This window comes from Salvelinus sp. IW2-2015, linkage group LG6.1 (genome assembly GCF_002910315.2).
Source record: "Salvelinus sp. IW2-2015 linkage group LG6.1, ASM291031v2, whole genome shotgun sequence".
In the NCBI taxonomy this organism is placed as follows: Eukaryota; Metazoa; Chordata; class Actinopteri; order Salmoniformes; family Salmonidae; genus Salvelinus; species Salvelinus sp. IW2-2015.
In genome coordinates, this window is record NC_036845.1 from 7,139,412 (window position 1) to 7,148,552 (window position 9,141).

The window sequence follows — 9,141 nt, forward strand, 5'->3', positions numbered from 1 at the left end:
ATGTTGTGTTGGTGTGTGTGTGTTGTGTGTGTTGTGTGTGTGTGTTGTGTTGTGCTGTGTGTTGTGTGTGGGAGGTATCCCGAATGTGTGTGTGTGTGAGTGGAGGTTGTATGAATCGTGTGTGCTGGTGTGTCGTAGTTGTGTGTTGTGTGGTGTGTGTTGTGTGTGTAGTGTTCTATGGTGGCTATGTGGGTGTGTGCTACGTTATTGTCAATAAGCACGTGTGTCGATCGTATGTTGTGGGGTCGTTCGTATGTGTGTGTGAATGTGTCGTGTAGGGTCTTGGTGTGTAGATTTGCTGTGTTGCTGTTAGCGTCTAGTTATAAGGCCTTCCTAGTGTAGTGTGGTGGGTGTGTATTTAAAGTTGGGTACCTGACTTGGAAACTAACTTCCTGGTGACTCACTTGTCCCCGGCATGCTCCAGCTCGGTCCGCACTTGCTTAGTTTGTCAGGTTTCGAGCTTAACGTGCTGTGCTGGTGAGCTAATGTGCATTAGGTCATGGACCAACTCGGTAAGTCACACAAGAATTATTTACCAGGACATAACATGTCTATGATGGACAGACAAATATGATTGTTAATCTAACTGCACTGTCCAATGTTTGGTTTGTGTTGCGCACAGTAGCATAGTTGCACCTGGACTGCTAAGGGACACGATAGACAAAAATGTGGCGCCTCATTGCGTATTGTTGAGCGATTGAGGCTGTGTGCTGTTATTTCACTATGTCACCAAGATGCAAAATACACACAATGTCAACAAATCTGATCTGATCCCTTGTCATTATCATGTGGAACATTACGTCAATGCAATCGTTGGGTTTTAATTAGAAGGTTACATATCTTTTTATCATCTCCATTTGTGTCAACTATCGAAAGGTTGTAACAACAATTTCAGGTCAATGTCTAGACATTTCCAGATTGCAGGCGCGAGACGTTAATCTCTGGCGTATAACGACTCTGGAATCTTTGTGATTCTGAGTGCATTGTGAGACCATGTAAAAGGCACTCGTCCATCCAGACTGGATTTGCACTAACAACAAAAACCCTTCAAAGTGATTTAGAACAAATCTAGGTCTATTCCTGAGTTTTACGATTGCTCATGTCATGGTTAGTCCCTGAAGCAATTCATATGATCGCATTCTGTTTAAGTTAACTTTTCAACCACTATGCACTTATTGGTGAGAGGGTTATTTGAAAGAAGAACTGGTTTGCTGTCGAGTCTCTACTTGTTTCTGGATAACTCCTATTAGCCAAATCTGGCCAATGTAGTTATATCTAGTTAGCCTGTGTTCGGATTCCTAGTCGTCACCTTCTTTATATTATCACAATTGTCCCAACACCCTAAACTCCAGACGCAGCCGCCCACTCGGCCACAAATGTGCTTTCTCTCACTCTCGTGCTGTGTGGCGAACTCTTGTCCTGTATCTTTGTCCGGTGACAAGCAAACAGTCTCGTCTGACCCTCGGACGTCCATTGTTTGTAAGAATATCTCGATAAATAGAACGCTGCTGAGATTGACGAAAGCTCTCATACTTTCGTAGAGCACACAATGATATACGGATGACATTCTGGGCAGTGTTGTAAATGTAAGTAAAAGAAATGTGTACTTTAGCATGCTGAGGCAAATAATACACTCTCAATTACAGAACACTGCTTGATTCTCCCAGTCTCTCATTTTCTGATCTGGACCTTTTCGATTCTACCCATACGAAGAGTGATTTAATGTATTCTCATTCCTGCTACATGCTCTTTCTGATTGAACTCGTGTTCACTGGAATGTGTACTAGTTTGATACAAAGGCTTTGGACCAACACCTGCATCATCTTTCATCTAGTACCCCTAATATATAGTTAAGAGAACATTTCTGGGTTAACCATTCACTTCGGCGCGTAAGACCGGTTGATCTCTCTCTCAAAATCCTCGACGGCGTCAGAGGTAGGCAACATTCCAAGTGTTACCAAATACGTCGAGCACAGTTGACTTTGAAAGAACGCTTTGCGAACTTAACACAGTGGACAAGTGCCAATCTCTTGCTGAGGAAAAGTAACTTTTACAGACGACTCGCTGCCATCTCAGTGTGCCAAAAATCTACAAATCTGCGCCTAAAGATTTGACGGTAGAGGACATATTGAGGACTCTGTCGATGATGGTAATCGGCTGGTTTTCTTCTTGCCTCAAATGGGATGGAAGCTTCGAGGAGAAAAAAAACTTCATTTTTTTGTTTGTATAGTATGCGTCCCATGGGTTGTGAAGACCTTATGAGAGGTTAATTTGCTAATGGATCTGGTGGTGGTAATTTTGGGGTTTCTAGCTATGCGTCCTAGCCGTGACGTTGATTACATTGTGTACAAAGTTGACTTAGCCACGAATAACTCAAGCTATAGTTGTGGATTTGTGGCTGTTTTCAACTTAATGGGGTGTTATCAAGAAAGAGGAGTCAGGGCATCATTTGTAAGAGTAATCCTTGGCGTGATCAGAGTCGGCTGATGAAGTTCTGTATTTGGGAAACCATGGCAACGAGTTAAAGATAGTTTTTGTAAGGGGGTCAGTATGTCGATGTGGTAGTCGAGGCGGAATTTGAGTTGAATAAGGTTGAGAATTTTTGGTGGGGTGATCTCTGGGTATATTCGGCGGGTCTTGAATTCACTTGTAGTGCTCCAGGGAGTCGACGAGTTGAAAGGTACAGATCAGTGGTTGTGGGCATCGGGTTAGGTTGAAACGGATGGGGGTGACTGAGTAGTGAATAAAGAGGTCTAAAAGTTTGTGGCGAAACATCCTGGTACTGACCGCGATCTAGTATGACGTGATACCAGTGGTGATGGGGTCCTCTACTCTCTCTGGGGGCTGCAAGATCGGGGGGGAAATGGTCAGGGGTAGGCCCACGGAGCACTGACTTTGGAGGAGACGCTCGAGCTTGGAGGGCGGGGTACGTTGTGGGACTGGTAGCTGAATATGGGTGTCACAGCGGGTCGTGGGTGGGTGAATCTGACGCAGATCACAGTCGTTAAGAGAGTTTAGGTGTTGTTGGATTTCCGGTTGTTATGAGGTGTGACGGAGGTGCAAGGGTGGTGTCGTACGGTGAGTTCGGGGTGCGCGGTTGCGAGAAGTTATCAAGCATTCATTCGAGCCTAAGAAGGCTGGTGGCCGGTGGACGCGGGGTATAGGTCGTGCGGTCATTGGGTCAAATCAGGACAGTTTAATGAGAAGTCATACCATAGGAAATTAACCGCTCCACAAAGGAGTTAGAGACCGCCCAACCGACACGTGTATTAGTGGGAAGAACTCCGCACTTAAGACTAACTCCTTACAAATAGGTGTTACCTCATAACTTTGAATGAGGTTGGGGCACGTAGACGTCTATGGTCATAGGTCCACAGGTGCAAGGAAGTTTCATAAATATCTCTTTCACCATAAATCTCGAATGTCATACTTATGTCCTTTGATTTCGCTCGTTATTTCTGTATCAACACCGTATATAGAGAAAATTATGAAGTTCTGTTTTTTTTCGTTACAAGTTGGACAAGATCTTGAATCAATGATTAACACTTATTGTGAATTGCCCTCAATGTTAGCACTACTATTGGCATGACTGACTTACCATCTTTATTTTACTTGAGAGTCCCCCCTAAACCCTAAATTCTGTTAATTAAGTCACATATTTTTGACTGGATGAGTGGAGTTTTACATGATAATCATGTCAGGCTTACCTCGCTCCGCTGTATATCGTCTTTCCCAAGCATCAACTTTGTTTTATCTGAACATCTTTTATAACTTACGAGCCGTTTTTTTGACTGGAGCTATGCTCTCCTTCCTGGTTATATTTTTTTGATTTATGCCGAAAAACACTCTGAAGTCCCCTGTCATGGTCTCTAGGCAACTATTATGCTGAAATATTAAACAGATACTTACGGTGAAGAACGATGATGGGTAGAAAATGATAGATCTCAGGGCTTCCGATCATATAGTAGCCTAATAATTGTATCGTATGCAAGTTGATGGCTCATATGATCTTTGGCAAGACATTGATAATTGAATTAAGTTAGATTAGGGTTGTTTTTCATCGGATATATAGTTAAAAGTTTTTCCACTTAATGAGCTGACTCGGACATGGGGTTGGATTATGGGTCAATGTCTCAGCCGGAGAGGTCTAGAGAGGGATTGAAGAGTGGGTCCAGCTGGATTTGAAAGTGGATGAAGGACATTGACCCCTGGATGTGGTTCTAGTGAAGTTCTAAGAAGTTTTTTGGAGGTTAGATGCTTAAAGAGGTAACCAGGGTGGTAGCCATGTGTTTATTTGACCTGAGATGTGAGTGATGTATAGCATCTCTTAGAAGTGCGTTTGTCCAGCATCTCGCTGAATTACTGAAACTCGGTTGAACTGAGGTGCTTTAGTAAACGGATGTTAACCTCGACGTCCCGTTTTCTCCATGCGAACCTCCTTCCGACCGATCAAGCAATTGTCATCCAAAATCTCTTTTACGTAGATTCCTATTGCGCATCTAACAAACATAACTAAAGAAGGGTGACTTCGGGGAACATGATGAGATAAAGAAAAACTAGCAGTAAGGCGCATTCCTCCTACTAGGACATCTGCTCCAGTTTTCGAATCTTTCTAGTCCATCCTATCTACTCACCTGGATAATCAAATACACTTTCCAACCCCTTCTTCATCATACTGTCGTTCCATATTCAATCTCCCTTGCCCTTCTTTAAGTATACCGCTCGCCAAACGCCTCTGGACGCACCCGGATCGGTCCAAGACTCGTGTTCTTCTCTCCCTTTACAAACCTACTCTCAGACTTTAAAGCTGATAGTCTCTTCTTTGGTCCTTTTCTCTGAGTCCCTTACCCCTTCTCTTAAACATTGTGTTTCTTCCTTCGTTCCCGGTGAATCTGTAGTTCCCATTTGTATCATATTCGGTTGATCCTTCAGGTGAGTCTAGCCTAGCAAATGAGAGACGTTGACAGGCAAGCGGCTAACACGCGGGGGGCAGTTGTAGCAGCAAGCAGATAAGAGCGGGTAATAATTGAAAGGCACAAGTGTAAAGTCTCAGCTCGCTGTCAAATTGTGAAACACCGCGCACCGGATGCAGAAATCGGCAAAGCGATTACCCTCTGGAGATACCATCTAAATGATCGCAACCCTTCATTAAAGGACCCCATGCAAATCAAGTTAGACAATAGTGACAGTATAAAGACAACAACAAAACCTGTCCAGCAAGCAACTGGCAGATCTACTTTCTTCACCCCTATGTATTATTACAGCATCGATAGCAACACCATTTATTCGAAGACATATTGCATCGATTAGCTTGTGTTTTCAGCTATCTCTTGTCTTTCGGTTATTTGTTTTTACGATTTACCGCGCACACCCACTGAACAGCAGTTAGAGTTCGAACAGTTAGCGTATTTTTCACGCTTAAGGGTACAGAGAGCCCCACAAAAATAAGCTGCAAACTCACTAGGCACCCCTCCAAGTTTGGAGGAATGAACTCTTTTTTAAAGCCAATACTCCAACTGCTTCAGATGCATCACCTAAAAGGCTATTGTGTTCCACAACTAAAAGTTTTTGACTATTGTATAGACCAAATGAAACATACCGCTTTCATTTTGTGCGGCACTAGCAGATATTAGATGTCTGTATAGTCAACGTTGGGACATGACCCTTTTTTGTTGGGGGAGTACTGATCAGACCTGTATGAAGGTCACGAGCTAGTGCCCATTATTCTATAGAGTTGTTTTTGCCAATTTCTTCATCCTTGGCAGATTCGCACATCAAACGCATCTTTACAGTTAGTATCTCACTCTTCCTGCTCTGCTTGTTGTTCCCTTCCCACTCCCCGGGTGTGCCCTTGCTTTGATAGCTCCCTCGATCTTCTCTATGTTCTCATGTGATCGCTTTCCTATCTGATGGTGCGTTGTGTTCGATTTCGTTTTGAGTATGAGTTAGGTGACACGCGAGATTCGCCCAGCAAACACATCACTCATTTGAGAGGAGACAGGTTAGCCCCTTGATCTAATAAGGCCTGTTGGGTCATGCAGGAGGCCAGGTGTGGCACTCCATAGGTTGTTGTAAGCTTTCTGTCTCCAATGAGAAAGTTGCTCACGTTCACAGAAATTTTCCACAATTGTACAATGTAGCGTTTTGCTGATGCTTGTGGTTCTTTCTTAACTTTAGGGAATACCCGCCTCGCATTTGATGCTATTTCCCACTTGAGGATCGCGATTGCAGTGTTAAGGTTTAGCATTTCTCGGCAATGCTGGCGTAGGTGAATACGAGCTACAATGTTTCTCGGAAAGCTCATAAATGAGCCATTTAATCCATGGTTTGTGTGGATGTCTCCCTAGGCGGTAGCAGGATCCCTCTACTCGTAACTAGCTATGCAGTGGACTCACTGCAGCTGCGCCGATGTGAAAAATGTGGTAAAAAGGTTATCTTTATCTCCTTGCTGTAAATCATTAACACATCAGCTGAACTGAGAGGAGACGTGTAACACTGATCTTGAGATTGGATTGTGAAGACTATGAACGTAATAACRGTTTCCCAGCACAAAACCCTCAAAGGAAAAACTGACAATAATGTCTGTCATGTATGTCCCTGAGCAATCTARGGCCACTGTAGCTATTCACTATGCTTATTGAGTTATTGAAGAGGTTTGGGTTTCTCATTCGTTCTATTAGAAAACTGTCCATGTAGTACTCTAGTTAGCCTTGTTCATCTCACCTCTTATATATCAAATTGTTCAGCCAATCGAGCAGAAAAGCCACTCAAATAGTGCTCTTCTCTATCTGCCTGTCTGGGAACCTCTCCTGTATTTTGTGACAGAACTGTTCTGCCTCAGCGTCCTTGTTAAGATCTCCATAATAAGGCTGGTTGAAAGCATTACCTTGGAGCACACAATAACGGAGTAAAAGAAAGGTACATAGCAGCATGAGGAAAAACACTTCATCAGAACACTGTGCTCTCCAGCTCTCCATCCATCTGCTTTTCATTCACAAAGAGACTCATTATCCAATCCATGCTCTCTGATGCTGTGTCACTGGAGTACTAGTTTGAAGGGGCAACACAGGCTTTTACTGTACCTCTAATAGTAATAGTAATGAGAACATTACTATTACCATCACCCGTACGGGTTTTCAGCGATCGTACGAGGTAAGGTACAGACATTCAAAGTGATTACAAAGAGAGCAGCTGAAAGCATTAACAGCCAGGGTTGAAGAGAGTTGAGGTAGTTGTGGACTGGGTTATGGGGTTATGGGGTCAGAGGGTCAGGGTTGAAGAGAKTTGAGGTAGTTGTGGACTGGGTTATGGGGTCAGAGGGTCAGGGTTGAAGAGAGTTGAGGTAGTTGTGGACTGGGTTATGGGGTCAGGGGGTCAGGGTATGAACATTTGGGGGAGGTGCTGGAGAAGAGGAAGCGGGCGAGAGGGGGGGGAAGAGGGGTACACATAGAGGGCAGGTAAACACGAGAGAAGGGTGAAGAGAGGAGGCGTAAAGAGGAAGGAGTGACGAGGAGACCACTGTAGCACACAGAAGTCACAGGAGGAGATGGATGAGAGAAATGCTGCGGAGGAGGTTCTCAGAGACTGACCGTCAGGTAACTAGTTAACTAGTTCACCAGTCTGACCTTCCAATCTAACCTCAATCAACCTCCGGTCAAACCTAACCTGACCGTCATTCTTAACCTCAACCAACCTCCGGTCAACCTACCTGACCTCAATCTAACCTCAATCCAATCTCAGTCAAACCTAGACCTGACTCAATCTAACCTCAATCCAACCTCCGGTCAAACCCTAAACCTGACCTCATCTAAACCTCAATCCAACCTCCGGTCAAAACCTAACCTGACCTCCAATCTAACCTCAATCCAATCTCGAGGTCAAAAACCTAACCTGACCTCCAATCTAACATCCTCAATCCAAATCTCAGGTCAAACCTAACCTGACCTCAATCTAACCTCAATCCAATCTCAGTCAAAACCTAACCTGAACCTCAAATCTAGACCTCAATCCGAAATCATCAAAAGTCAAACCTAACCTGCCTCATTCTAACCCTCAAATCGCAACCTCAGTGTCAAACTAACCTGACCTCAACTTAACCTCAATCCAACCTCAGTCAGGTTAACTTTACCAGTCTACCCTCAACTTCTAACATGAATCTAACATGAATCCATTATTTTGTGGAATGCCAGTTATCATGTCCCCATAATGTTACATCGATACTTTTATATTTACAAACATGACAGTTGTTTCGTCTTCAACAGGGAGGAAGTCATCATTAAGAGGCTGTAAAAGTTATGTCAAGATTAAAACAACATTATTTGGAACCCTGTTGATCTTCTCGCAGCAGGCTTTAACAGATTAGCTTTAGAACTGTCAATAAGAGGAATCAGCATGTTACATTGCATTCACAGATGGAACTAAGAGCTTTTACGAACAGACTTATTTTTCTGTCTGGTTTTAAAAAATCACATCAAGCTAACTGCTTCAGATCTTATTAAGTAAAGTATTACCGAGTGGAAGACAACAGGCCACTCAAAAGTTATGGTACACAGGCGTAGTCAGTCAGTTGCTAAATCACTTGTTGTCTGTCTGTACCTTCTGTTGTTGGGTCCGTATGATTGTCGCTTGTTCCTATGCCTGCGCCTGGCTCTATGTGCTTGTAAACTCTCTGACCCTGGGACTCTGACCCCTGACCCATAACCCAGTCCACAACTACCTCAAACTCTCTTCAAACCCTTGACCCCCCTTGACCCATAAACCCAGTCACAACTACCTCAACTTCTTCAAACCCTGACCCCTGACCCATAACCCAGTCCACAACTTACTCAACTCTCTTCAACCCTGACCCCCTTGCCAACCCCATAACCCAGTCCACAAAACTACCTCAACTCTCTTCAACCCTGACCCCCTGACCCCCAGTAAACCCCAAACCCAGTCACAACTACCTCAACTCTCTTCTGAACCCTGACCCCCTGCAACCCCATTAACCCAGTCCACAACCTCCTCAACTCTCTGCACCCTGACCTCTTTGACCCCATAACCCCAAACATCCACAACTACCTCAAGTCTCTTCAACCCTGACCCTCTAACCCCATAACCCCATAACCCCAGTCCACAAACTACCTCACTCTCTTTCAACCA